Source organism: Atractosteus spatula, chromosome 4 (assembly GCF_055471065.1).
Source record: "Atractosteus spatula isolate fAtrSpa1 chromosome 4, fAtrSpa1.hap1, whole genome shotgun sequence".
NCBI lineage: Eukaryota > Metazoa > Chordata > Actinopteri > Semionotiformes > Lepisosteidae > Atractosteus > Atractosteus spatula.
This window is the reverse complement of record NC_142709.1, coordinates 18,197,974-18,213,231: the sequence shown is the minus strand read 5'-3', so window position 1 is coordinate 18,213,231 and position 15,258 is coordinate 18,197,974.

Genomic DNA, 15,258 nt, shown 5'->3' with positions numbered 1-15,258 from the left:
TACCCCTCTTTTCTCAGAGACAGGATGGGTGTCAGAGTGAATTGGTGCCCTTGAATTCTAACTCTCTGTGTGTGGGCAGTTGACAGTGATGAACTGGCAGTCCCGTTTTGTACCCTGTGTACAGATTTCGGGTTGTTTCACGATACAAGCCTTTCTGGTGATGAACAGATGTTAGTTTAACGATGTCAAAGGAAACGTGACATCTGTAAATTCTGAAATTGTCACATTTTAAGATTATACTACAGTCCACCTGAAGTAATACTTAAGCTATGCAATGCACACATACCAGACATTTGTTGAATTTTTTAGTGTTGTGTTACACTTCTTTTCTTTTGTTTTTAATTTCATTATAAACTTTACTTTGTTATTAAACGATGGACAGTTGTATCCTCTTGTCCTCCAAAGCACATTTAAAATAGATTTAAAACAATGTAACATATCGTTTATAAGGATGAGTCTGTTCCACGAGCTGTTGTAGCAAATAATAACATTGAAGACTGTTTCTGCAATAAACATGTTTTGATGTAATGCACTGGGTGCCGTTCTGCATGTTTTTCTCTCTTAAAATGTTTAGAACACGCTTTGCGCAACAATTCTGTGTTGAATTACAGGCTTTTGGGAGAATTCGGTCCGATACCTACTGTACCTACAGTACAATATTCCCTGTCTTTAGGAAGAGAGGTGTGGTGTCTGAACAGGAAAAACACCTTTTAGTTTAAAAAAAGTCATGCCGTGTCGCACACGAGCTAGTACCCGTGATACAATATCATCTACTTTCCATTTGTTTTGAAATAAATTCATATATGGTATGGGACACAGAATCTGTGCCATTTTCCTCTCTTTTTTATCAGGCACTTCTCGGGGAATGCTCGGTTTTGGAGAAAGTTTTCATAGTCTCTTGAAAAGGGAAAATATACAACGGTATTGCAGTAAGGTTTCCAGTAGTTACAGTACTTAATTTTCAGTGTTTTATTGTGACGTTTTATCTCGTTATTCTTAACATGATTTACTGCATTTGCGCGGTAATTTTCTTCATCGTTTGTATGTGGTCACAAGCTTTGTTTGTGGCCATTTTATTTCCATAAACAAAGATTAGCCTGTTAAATAACAGAAAATTCAAACGGGGTTATTGAGGCAATACGAGCAAGTTGGCTCTTTCAATCTTTCTTCTAACCATTAAACCACATGACACTAAAATTATTTAATGCATGCTCATTATGTACTTTTTTATAAAACCACATGTTATTCTGGTTGGGTATAGTTCTATACCTCCTTTGGAGAGAGAGCTTATTCTAGACAGCTTGTCACTCAAAGCTTTTTTAATTTTAATTCATCCTAATGATTTTTGGCAACCAGGTGATGAATGCCCGTGTAAATACAAGGGGGCAGATTCGGAATACGCTACCTGCATTATTCTGTAACTCCGTTTTGAATTTGACGTGAGAACTGATGTACAGTAGAGGCTAAAGCTTTTACAGTGGTGAAATGGCATCTAAAATACCATGGGAACCAAGAGAATCCTTGTTTCCCTGTGGTCTGATTGTACCCACGGCAGCTTCCACAAAGTGCTGGAGCAGGACCACAAGAGAGAATTTGGGTGGTACTTCTACCGGTTTGTTTCGACGTGTGAGCTGGTCTGCCCAAGCTGGGAGGTATCTGGAGTACACTACCCAACACTCAATGGATAATCACTACCTCAGAGCTAAAACGATACCACCATAGACAACGTTCTGTATATTACACACTAGATATATCAGAGCCGGAAAGAAAGAAATGCCATTTACAAGCGGTTCCATCAACTGAATCGCATTGAACTCTTAGTTTGTTGTTGTAAATTGGGAACTGTATTATTTGTGACATGTACTGTACAACAGATCGCGCGTAGACGTTTAGGCATTGTATTCGGTATAATTAGATTTCGCTGTTGATGCTAATGTCTAGATTGTCCCTTGTTATTTTCCCGTGGAGTTTTAAATAGGTAAATACCCTCAAATTAAGAGTTTGTAGCAGGAGACAGAAATATCAGTTAAATGACAAAGCAGGGCGTACAGTATCGGAGTTTTCAATATGTTTTTGTAATCCTTACAAAGCTGACCATACTATTGCGGAGTAATTAAAACCTATTCAGGAAACACGAAATAGCAAACTAAGTGCATTTGCAAAACAGAATGTTAGAGGTGGCAATAGATACTTAATTGCATTGCTTAACAGACAACCGCCATAGCTTAAAAACTTCTAAAAATCATATGATGAATGCAAACTAGTCTGCTAACAAAGGAAATGGTTAAGATCATGACCGAGATATAAACCTAAATGATGATAATAAATCTGTAGAGCAGAGGCTGTTATGCTATCACCTTAAAAAAGAAACTTAAGTTAAAACTTTTAAAAAGCCAATCCATTAAAAAACAGCAATTATTGTGCAGATTGTGTGGTACAACCCTCTTTCCTCTCCTACTACAACAGAAAACAACCCTTTCAGAATATCACGAAATATCGCACTTATTATGTGATTTAATTAATGTTGGAATTGTAAATTTACGTAAATGTTGGAATTGTAAATTAATAGGAGCTTTATTCCCCAATTTTACGATACTAGAAATTCGAGGATGGGTTTAAATAGATCGCGTACTGTTACTGGGTAACGAAAACATTTTTACCAGCAGGGGGAGCCGGACAAACTGGATACTGTTGGGTTAATAATTTTTTTACTCTTGTGTAAAATTGAAGTGTTTTACAATAATATGACCAGTGTGTTTCCTGTTGTTTTCCCCCAACAAAACATATTATGTTTGACAATTAAATGAGAGAATGGCATCCGTAACACGGGGTATATTTAGTCTCCTGTGCCAACCAATGTCTATTGACCATAATGTCTATTTGCCATAATGCAGATATTTTCTATTATATAAATCTTATATACATCTTCTGTTTTCTATTATATAAATCTTGATGGAAAAACAAAAATAAGTAGAATATTAATTTAACTAAACAAAAAAATATGAATGATGAAATGTGGGTGGGGATTTATAGTCATACACAAAAGGGGAAATGCTATATAATTTGGACACTGGTATCAAAGTTTCTTAAAAGTGCACTTTGCATTACGGAATGAAAAATGGCACAGAAGGTCAGTAATTCAGAAAAAAAAGTTGAGATATTTACAGGATTGTAAATAAATTGATAAATCTGGCTAGTACAGGAAACACAATATATATAGAAATTTACTAGCCAATTAAATGACAGTATTTTAGATCTGACAGGTACAATAATCCGACTTGCATCCCCGCGAGTATTGAGTCTTTTCTGGTACCCTATGCAAATGATTCTATGTGTGTGTGGGTATTGTATATTTTAGCAGGACCCTCCTCCAGGTACTGTACGACCTGGCTGATGGGATGAATGTTGCCAGTAAATTGAACATTTGAGTTCTGGTGCTCACCAATTATTCAATGGCCCCATAATCAACAAACACTTTGAGACAGACCAGGATTAGGAAACTGCCCTGAAACCTAACTAAATTAACAGGTTATTGAGTGCTATAAACTTTTACTTAATACTGGCGCTTAATAATCATATTTGGCCTTAACATAGTGAATAGTGAAAATCTGAAGTAATCCGTATTTTCTGTTTAGTGTCGTCATTTGCACTTAACCATTTTTTTAAATACTGTACAGTATATCTCTATGTCACCAATCTAACATGCATTCTTATGGGCAAAAGTGTGCTGTCGATTGTTTATTTGGGCTGTGTATAATATAGAATGACATAATATATAATACTTAATACATAATAAAGAATGATGACAAATAAAAGAGAAAAAATATCAAAGTTACATTTTCAAAAAAGTCATGCAAGACTATCTTATTGTTAGTGCCCACAATGCAATTAAACTGCAGTGTCAATTTAGTAAAGTTTTAGTGCTCAATATCCGCATTAATTTATTTCCATTTCAGTGCATTTTTAAAATTGGTGATTTGTGTCTCATAGTGTCTGGTTATAATGGGCTCAGGTGGCAACCCTGTGACACTTGTCAACCCGTGAGAGCAAACTATAGATAGGCTGTGGGATACATGAGGGCACAATTAAAAAAAATAATAATTATAAATGAAAATGAATTTACATTTGTCTTGTAAAAATGATTTTAGGATTAAAACAAGTGGAATTAAAAAAGATGTTTAGTCAAGGAAGACATTAATCTTGCTTTGCTTGTCAATCGCTGCAGTAATATAGCACAGCATAACAGAGGCTAAAGGTTTCACAAAAGAGATTGAGAAAAAATGTAACCTCAGTGACATTAGTCACAGAACAGGTTAGTAGACGAGAGGCAGAAAACGCAAAAAAAGACTCGCTGAAACGTTGAGAAAAAGAAATCAATAGAGAAGATGTTAAAGAAATTTAAAAAAAGTTTTTAAACAGAAAAACAAGTAAATCTTCGTACTTGAACTTAAATTCTGTGCCCCCAGTAACCCATATCCTCTTTTGTAAATTTCACCCTATTTTCATTTTTGAAGGAGGAAGCTTTTAGCTGCATAAATAAACACCTGGAGCAGATTTCATCACTGGACATTTTCAAGGTCAAAGCTGGGGGGGAAGCAGTTTTTTGCGCACCAATGCAAATTTTGGAATCACGCTTTGCACAGGGTTTTAGTGCTAGTTATATTGTACATTAGCTGACTAACGCTGTCTCTCTTTCGGTGACATGAGTCAAATAAGTGGCAGAACTTTTGGCTGTATAAGGCTTAGTTTGAGGGCCCTGAAAAAAAGTGAATATACTTGTAAATAATAGCTTGTGTGTTTAGGCTTTAAATCCTCGTTGCTCTGTCACTTTGCTGTGCTAGGGAAACAAAGAAACTACTGTATGTAATCTGCTTGGTTGATTTTAATTCCTGACTTTAAAGGCTGTGCTATGTGGTACTTTAAATTGCTTTCAGAAACATTATGACTTGTATCTTTAAAGCATCAGGACCCTTATTTTGTTACAATGTATGTTTTAAACAGAAAAATAAGATCCCAGACATTACTATGATTGTTATATCAGCTGGGTCAAATTAAAGTGCTCAACTTTCATATTATGACACAGAACTGAAAGGCCAAAGCCATTGTATAATGAAGTAGAAAAAATTGCATCATCTATTATCATACAATATTTTATTTTGAAAAAGGGTTTCCCCGTTCTTCCAGCCAAGTGTGACTAACATAAGGATTGTCGATTGCAAAATTATGACATTGTCTTGTTTAGTCTTAAATCTCTGAAGGTACAAAACTGCATTGTGCTACCATAGTGCTGACTTCATTACAGAATTTCTCACAGCACTATGTAATTGTAATTGTTATACTGCTGTCTTTGAAGTTATTTTTTTGTTTGAAATATTTAAGCCTATTCCATTTGTGGGTTTGTTCTTGTGTACTTGTTACAGTTGTGGGTTTCGGGTTTTTATATCTCAGAACTGAACTGTAAGACAACTAATTAACACTGTAAATTCAACAGTTTTACAAATGAGTAGTAACAATTACAGTATGTTCTAACACAACCTGCACTTTAAGTGGGTTATTTGGAGAAAAAGTGTATAAAGACAGTCACAAGCACAATAAAAGCACAATTCTTTACTCTCGGAGAGGTCATGAACAGTAATTCAGCAGCTGGACCTCGGATGGAAAGAGTCAGCCCCTGTGTATCCCCAGAAACAGGGGAGGTGTATCCCTGGACAGAGAGCTTCCTGGGCATGAGACACACACCCCTGTGCTAAAGTACATCGGCCCACCAGGATTCCCCCAGTCGCATCCTGTATCTGTCCCATAGTTGCTGTGTAACTACTGAGTCGGGGCTCCTTTGGCCCACTGCCCTTCACCCACACCATCACACTCACACCCTCACCATCACACACACACACTCACCCACACCATCACACTCACACACTCACCCTCACAATCACACACACATCATCACACACACACTCTCTCACCCTCACAATCACACACTCTCTCACACACACACCCACACCATCACACTCTCTCACACACACCATCACACACACACTCACACCCTCACCATCACACACACTCTCTCACACACACACCCACACCATCACACCCTCTCACACACACACTCACACCCTCACCATCACACACTCTCTCACACACTCTCTCACACACACACACTCTCCCACCCTCACCATCACACACACACTCTCACACCCACACTCTTACACACACGCACTCACACCCTCACACACCCTCGACCACACTCACACCCTCACAATCACACAGTCACACACACACTCGCACCCTCACGCACACACTCGCACTCACACCCTCACCATCATGCACACACACCCTCACAATCACACACACAATCTCAAAATCACACCCTCACCATCCCACACAGTCACACTCGCACCCTCACCATCACGCACACTCCCTCATCATCACACGCACACACACACTAACACCCTCACCATCACGCTCACACACTCACCCACACACACCCTCACACGCACACACCCTCACCATCACGCACACACGCACACTCCCTCACCATCACACACACACACACTCACACCCACACTATCACACACACGCTCACACCCTCACACCCCCACTCTCACACATACTGTACTCACAATCACACCTACACTCACAAATACACACTCACACACTCTCTCACATACACACACATACACTGCCACATACACACACTCACAATCACACATACCCGTACACACACAAGGAAATGAAATAGGGATAACATAAAAACATAAGAGCAGATGAACTATTTACAAAGAACATACTGTATTGTATATCTTTAAATCTTCAGGGCTCCATTTCCATTACAATAAGCTGCCAAAGAAAACATGTGGGCACTTTTAAATGAAACAATTGTGTTCACTTATTTGTTTTGTTTAAGTATTCTTGTTGATTAATTAAAATTAGCAGTTCTTGTGAATGGGAAGTGACTATGATTCCAGGTGAATAAATTGTGTTTACATGGAGAGCTCCAATACCTGTGTCTGTATTAATGTAGATAATAAAAGTCCTTCATTTTTCCTTGTTGCAGTGCTTAAATCAGCTCCAGCTTTTGATACCTGAACATACAGTAAATAGGCACAGTTCAAATGTTCAAAAGTTGAGTTTGGGCCTGAATGCTTATGTAATCAATCTATTTCTCTTCTTTCACTTTAGCTTTTGCTGATATTTATTGTTCCTTATCTTACCTTTAGACATATTTGGTCAGAGCATTCGAATTATGACTAAAATGGTTTAAAACGATGTGTATGCATCATTTTGTAATTTCACAAAAAGAGGACACCATATATGAAAGGAAGGGCATGAATACTTTTGCAAGGCACCGTTTATATGAAAACCTAACACAAAAAGAGGAAAATACCGCTTAAAAAATGTCATCTCAATAAACTGTACTTTTTTTTACGAGATATGTTACTTTAAATCCCAACATCCCAACATATAATAACAGTAAATGAATTGTGGAAGTCTTTTATGGCTCTTGGCTGTGAATCATATCCTACCACAAAACCATCTGGGAGAGCTGTAAATTGTCTACCGCCAATCACAGTGAAGAAATTCAGCATTCAGTGAGTAATTACTATTATAACACTGAGAAGTGGGGGTCGGTCAGGTTATGATTTGATCTGAAGCATTAGAAAATCATCCAAATGCTTTTTCTCATATTATAAGAGTTACATATGTGCAAGCAGTCTGTAATACCTTCATATTGAATTCCACTAAAAAGATTGTTGTTAGAACAACATTAAATATGTTGAAACAATTGTATTAGCCCTAATAATTAATGGGTTTTAAATAGGGTGTTATCAACAACAGAGCCAATTAGGTAATAGTTTCAATGACTGGTTAAAATCGTAGTCAGTACTAAAGCCAGACTGAGTAAAGGCAATTTACAAAAGTTTAATAATAAAACCTCCCACTGGTCAGAGATGACATCTCTGCCAAACGCAACAAACTGCCAAATATATTGGAAAAAAATAGAAAATGGGAGAAAAATAATTTAGTCATCCATGTACCATTAGCTGGTGGAAGAATAAACAGGGAACAGTGAACAAAACAGAGATGAAACAAATCACTAGTACTTTCTATTAAATAAACTACTAAAATACAAGACACAAACCACAAAAGACTAATATTCGTAGGCTAGTCTGCATAATAGAAGCTCTTCTCGTAGTTATCAGATACTGGCTCGAGCACTATAAGAATTTTATAAAAGTTCTAAAATCTTTATAACGGTAAGTAGGAGATACCACATCTATCTGTTATTTTATGGCTCTTTCAGTCATACTCATGCCTAGAGAGAGGGAAGTCCCTTTCTTAGATTAAGTGGCATTTATCAACAGGCATTTGAAGATCTCTAGCACACAAGAATATGTTCGCAGGTATGTGTATTTGTACTGATTTGGCAATTGGTTTGGCACGTACTGTATTGAACAGAATTGTGGACTTCATTTTTCTTCCAAAATTAAATTAATTATTGCTCCTCCTGTGCTTAGTATTAAACAGACAGTCGCATTTTCTCAGAACGGTTATTAAATCTTGGTAACAACATAAATTAATTGACGGCATCGCAAAATCTTACAAATTCTGAATTAAGCACAAAATTGTGAACTTTGTGAAAGTACCGTTATTCGCCGTGTTGTCGCAAACCCCTGGTCTCACTGAGGGCAAGAGCGAGTTCCCACAAATTGCGACATGAAGCGGCCCTTCCTGCTCACTAGTCACCGTAGACTAATGCGATGTACGAGCAAATAAGTACAGGCTGTGCAGCAGACATTTCACTGCAGAAATGTTCCAGAATGATCTGCATGCAGAATTAACAAGTCGTATTTGTCTGCAAAACCCTCTCGAAGTCGAGTGCAATATTTCTATTGGATTAAAAGAGATGTACAGTATTCACTAGCCTGCTTGTTTACAATGTAATAGGGCCGCTTCACATCACCTGAAGTTTGGCTGCCTCATTCTGAATCACTGAACATGGTGCTGCACATACTGTACCTGGAAATTTAGTCTATTTTGTGGTGTAAATTTTTACAGGAGGTTTTACACATTACTGTGAATATTTTATGTTTGTTGTCGTTTGAAATGTACTCATCAATGCTGATTCCCTCAAAACCACCAAAATATAAAATGAATGTTGCAGATCCCCTTTAAATCCACTTCCACATAGATTCCACTCATTCACTGTTCGCTCTGAAGAAATCCATTGAGTTAATTTTGTCAATGATTATAAATATTTGTGTCCCCTTGTAGTCTTCTCTGTTTGAGACAAAAAAGGTTTTACCAGCCTGTCAGTATAAGACAAAGACATAGCCTCTCTCTGGAAAGCCTACATTACCTACAAGAAAAGCCTACAAGAAAAGAATAATATTTTACTAATCTTTTTGTCATTCAAATCCTTATCCTAGCAATAATTCTATAATTTCTACAATTATTTTCTTGTATTAGACAAAAAATAATCCTTTTTCGTAAATCACATTTTTCTGGACAATCCACTCAAAACACTTTTCAGGTAATGGGGACTCCCCTCCACCACACTTCAGCCATTAGCAGAGTAATGAAGTCAGTTAATGGATGGGGATTATTAGGATGCTATGATTGGTAAAGGCCAGGGGGAAATTTGGCCAGGACACTGAATTAGCACCCCTACTCTTTTTGAGAAATGCCCTGGGATTTTTAATGACCACAGAGAGTCAGGACCTCAGTTTTTTGCTTTCTCCAAAGGACGGTGCCTTTTTTACAGTATAGTGTCCCCGTCACTATACTGGGGCATTAGGGCCCAGATGGACCACAGGGTGAGCGCCCCCTGCTGGCCCCACTAACACCTGTTCCAGCAGTAACCTTAGCTTTCCCAGGAGGTCTCCCACCCAGGTACTGACCAGGCTCACACCTGCTGAGCTTTAGTAAGTTGCCAGATGTGAGTTAGAGGATGAGATAACAGCTGGCTTTTTCTATAGAAGACGTTCAGTATGGTATAATGCTCCCTAATGCGCTTTATCATTTGTCTATTTTTGGAACAGGCTTTATTTTAAATGAGCCTCTCTCTTTCCTTAGATGGCATACAAGACATAAATAAGACATCTCTTCCTCTCATAATTAATATGATTTGTTGATTTACTGACTCATGTCCTAGCAAGAGCTCTGATTCAACATTTCCTCTTCCATGGTGCCCAGGAACTGTAATATTAAACAAAATAATTATGTCACCATTTCAAAGACTTGTGAAAGTGAAAAATAACAGTAATAAAGCAAAGGGATGAGCTCATAGTTTCACTCGGGTCTCCTCTTTGAAATGCACATGAACACATCACTGCAGCTCTCAAGCATGACGTGACTAAAACACGAGACGTTCGGAAAAAGAAAAGCAAACGCCAAAACATCATGTACAGTACTAGAACAATCATGTTAATCCCTGTTAATACTATAATGGTACTGTAGTTTAAAATAAAAAAAACACAGTGACACATTTAACCATAGTGTAGCATATTTTCATTACTTCAGTGGTGAAGGCCTTCTTTTCCCCCATCTGGAAATATTTCTGGAATAAAACCATTTTGTCTGTTAGTGATGCAGGGTGGTACAGTCACACTTTTTAATGCCCAGTCCCAGCTGAAGAGAAACACCCCCACATCACTGTGCTTTACTCTAAAAATTGTATTCTTGGATGGTAAAATGTATTGAGTTTTCACTAAATGTACCGTTTTGCATTCTGGCCAAAAGGTTCAAATTTTGGTCCACTTGGCCACAGAATCTTCAAGGTACTTTTTAGCATAACATAAACGAGATTTGATGTGGCTTTTTTTAAGGAGTGGCTATTTTCTTGCCACCCTCCTATACAGGCCAGATTTGTGGAGCGCTTGTGATATTGTTGTCACATGCACATAGTGAACAGTCTTTGCCATAAAGGCCTGTAGCTCCTTCAAAGTTGCCATCGGCCTCTTGGTAGCCTCTCTGATCAGTCTCCTTCTTGTTTGGACGGATGGCCTGATCTAGGCAAGGTCTGGGTGGTGCCATACACCTTTCACTTCTTAATGATGGTCTTGACTGTGCTCCATGGGATACTTAAAGCCTTTGAAATCTTTTTATACCCATCTCCTGACCTGTGCCTTTCCACAACTTTATCCACCCATAGTGGATTCTTTGCTTTGAAATGCACTTACAAGAAGTGGAATCCTCTAGAAACAGTTGCTTTTATTCTGTACTAATGCGTTGCCCCTTCCTCTATCATTCAACTATCTTTCCTATTTAAACCCTAACCCTTCTAACACACACTTCTAGAGTTTTTTAATTCAGCTTACTTGAATTCTAAGCGCTAGACCAATAATGGTTCGCAGGCCTAATTCTCCGTCATCTCCAGCTCCTTGAAGATTCTCCACGTCATTCGTTTTCTGCTGTTTCGCCATCTTGACCTTCTAATTTTCAACCTAATCCTCCTCTGCCTCTCCCATCCAGCCTCCCGCATTACGTCATTCAAATGCCACCATTTCATTCAGCTCCGCCTCCTTCAGCCCCGCCCATCTTCAGTCTTTTTGTTTTCCTTCTCCACCCTCAGTACAGCGGAATCTGGAGATCTCCGGTTGCTCTAAAATAATCATAGGATCCACGTCTTAAGTTTCACTCTCGGCGAATTTATTCTGAATTTCTCCATTTCCAGGAATGCCATCTGTTCTTTCCACCCTCCGCTGCTCGTGCTTGTCTTTGTTAAGGTGGTTCTTTATTTTGCCCAATTAAATTTTAAGTTTGAACCGATTTGTAATTTACCCTCTCTTACTGTTTTAAGGCACGCCCCTATTTGAATATTCATAACATAGCCGTCTGGCCCTCTGTAGATTGATCCGTCCTGCTGCTCCAAAACAATTCTCTTCTAACACCTGAGCTCCGAAAGGTTTTCTCGTTGGATCCTTCCTAGAGTCTCCTCTTTGTCATTTTGGATCAAGCCTTTTTGGTATTGCTTTTCGTAAGCTTTGCAGCAGAAAAGCCGTATCACTTTGGATACGGTTAAATTTGCAGCTCACCTTCCTCCTGACAGCTGTCGGTATTTTCATTTCAGATTTTGAAATTATCGTTAATGTGACTTTCTCTCCACCCAGCTTCAATGGACATGTTACTACGTGCTTTAGCCCCATCTGCCCACACAGCCTACTCTTCTGCCAGGACTGCATGCTCTCCCTTTCCCCCATTCCACCGGCTGCCTTTATTTCCATTTTAACCTCGCTGTTCTCTCTGTTTTCCAAGGGCAACAGGATCTTACCTCTGGGATTCAGTTCTGCCTTGCATTTCAGTCTCTCTAATGTCCTCACTGCTTTCTATTCCAGCACTCCATCTTGCACTTCGTGGAATCCTGAGACAGCATCTCCAAGAGTTCCAAGGAGCCTATCGCTTCCAACATCCTCTGCTTTTTTCCCAAGACAAGGCCATTTTACCCCTTCAAGGATTTCTCTTCTGGATGCAATGTGTTTGGCTGCCGCAGATTCTAAGAGCTGCAATTCACTTGTTTGTCCAGGATTGAGTGACCTGACTTGTGTCCCAGCCTCTTTTTTTCATGCTCTAGCCTGATTCACTTCATTGTGGATACTTCAGTACCCAGTACCCAGATACATGTTTTCTCCTCAGCTGTGAGTTCCAGTCTCCAACGCTGGTCTCAACGTTTGGTTTACTCTCCTCGTTCCTTCAGAGTTGGAGCTGCCATCTCCACTGCCCGAGCTATCCTGGATATTCAACTTATTTAAACAATGGGCCAGTCGTCCATCTTCACATCAACATCACCCTCTCAGGCATTTCAGCTACTCATTATCTATTGCTAGTATGCCCAGAGTGGGGGTGTCTGTTCCACTGGGGCCTCCAGAGGTTTCCCCTGAATTGGCATGTAGGGTTTTTTTCCTCTCCACTGTGCGGTCAGGCTCACACATACAGTAGCCTCTTCAGCTTCCTCTCCTGTTCTTTTCTCGTTTGTTTTAATTTTGCATTGGCACACACTTCGTTTGTCCTCACAGGTGTTGGGAGGGAAAGTCGTGAGGCGGCGACTCTCAGCGAGTCAAGAGGCTATCTCCTCCTTTCTATCCTGCATCGTGAGAGCCCGGGTCCTGCTGCGTCTGGCTCCGTTATGTTTTTAACCTTCAGTTCCTGATTCCCCTCCCTTTGCCGGTCCCGACCCGGTTCATGGTTTTAACCCCCGGATGGATTGCCTGGTTAAGGACTCTTGCTTTTGTGTTGGATTCCCCGTTTGGACTTTACATGGACTGTTTGCCTCGGCCACACCTCCCCGGATCACCAGCACTCCCCGGACACGCCCCCTGTCTCCAGACCCTTTTCCTGCATGACCATTTTTCCCCTTGTGTCTTCACAATTCTGGATCATGTCGTCCGCATAGGGCCCGGAAAGAATCGGATCGTGACAGCCTCTCAACGCAACCCTCAAGGAGTAAGGGGAGTCTTCCTCTTCCCTTTCTATGCCCTGAGGCCATAGCCTGGTCATGAGGCAGTGCCTCTTCACGAGTCAGGGGTGTTCATGTTTTTATGACCCGGAGGCTGCCAAGTCGGCCGACCCAGTCGGCCACCTGGGTTCCCCGGACCGGCTGCTCTTTTCTCTACTTTACTAACCACTGCTTCTCCCCTTGAAATATTGATTTTCAGAATGTTTTAGAACTTTATTTTCACTTGGTTAATGTGGGTTACTGGGTGTAAATAAATAAAAATGGAACAAGCCTAATTTGTTTAAAAGTTGTCATACAACAACTTTTGAAAGGGGGTGGTGACTTTCTCTAAACCATTTTTCCTGACATTCAAAAGAACAGGCTGAAAAAAATCATTAAAATATTTTCTAATTTACCACATGATTGATTACCTTATTTGTCCATGCATTAACCTGCAGCTACAATACAAGTAAGAGGCAGGCAGAATTTTAACATTGAACTGTAGCTGACAACTTACTCATTTTATTCACAACAGTTTGACAGAACTGGATTAGCACATCGTTTATTTTTTGTGTTTCTTGCTTGATGTTTTTTTTTGCCCTTTTGAACCATCATATTCTGACTGCGTTCATGATGGAAATTGTTAGCAATGAACAGAAGCTTCCAGACACCGTGTATTGGAATATTACAGTAGAACTGTAGGTGGAGGTGATTCTTGATTAAAAGTGACAAAGCTTAGGTGGAGCTTAGTAGGATCATGTAACCATGGAACAAATGAGTTGCTAATGGGTCATTATTTTTCTTAACCTTGATGTTACAATATTGCAACACAATATTCATCAGATGAGGTGGAGAAACAAAGAAACAGGATGCAGACTGGACGAGGAAGCTTTCTGATTGCAAAGTAAATGCTGAAATTATCTCAGATGATCTCAACTACATGTCAGTGAAACGAGGCTGAACCACTGGGTAGACAGTCTCAGAGCATCAGTGTTACAATATGGTTCTGCTTTCAGACAGAAGCAGTTTGAGGTGATACAGGATTACTGTATACTGGTTCACATCACTGACGTGCATTTTCCATTTAGAATGACGCTTTGGAATTCTCCTAGACAAAAGGCTTTGAAAAATATGTTTAAAGTTTGTTAATTCTTTAACAACATGCTGATTTTTATCTGTGTATTTATGATTTTGCTAAATTTATATGTAAAGAAATACTGACATGATTACTAAACTTTACAGTAACATCGAGGAATGTAATACAGTGTGTTTGTTGAACCACTAGGTGCCACAACAGAAAGTCAAATGAAAACTGATGGTAAATTCAATTAAATTTCTGTTATTTCATTTTTATTTTTACAAACCAGCTTCCAAGTTATACTTTATACTTTATGCTGGTATCTGTGTACAGCATTTGGTGCATAACAAAACCCCAACATCCAAAATTAATGTAGGGTTTAGATTCAGATTGATATTCACTGAATGCAAGATTTGGGTTGAAAGCTGAGCTCTTAAGGCTCAAAAACAAGCTAGATGTCATCTGACTAATGGCATTCTGAACTAACTGAGGTTTCACAAGGTTTGAAATACAGTACAATACAATGCACAGTTGCTAAATGTCTTAAAGCAGAAGTATCAAATGAATCTCAAAAAGATTTAGACAAAATTCAAGAATGGGTGAACACCTGGCAGGTGACATTTAATTCGGATAAGTGCAGGGTTTTTGAATGCAGGTAGTAAAAACATAAACTACTGTATAAATACTGTACATCTTGGAATATTGTGTACAGTTGTGGTCACCATGTTCTAAAAAGATATTGCTG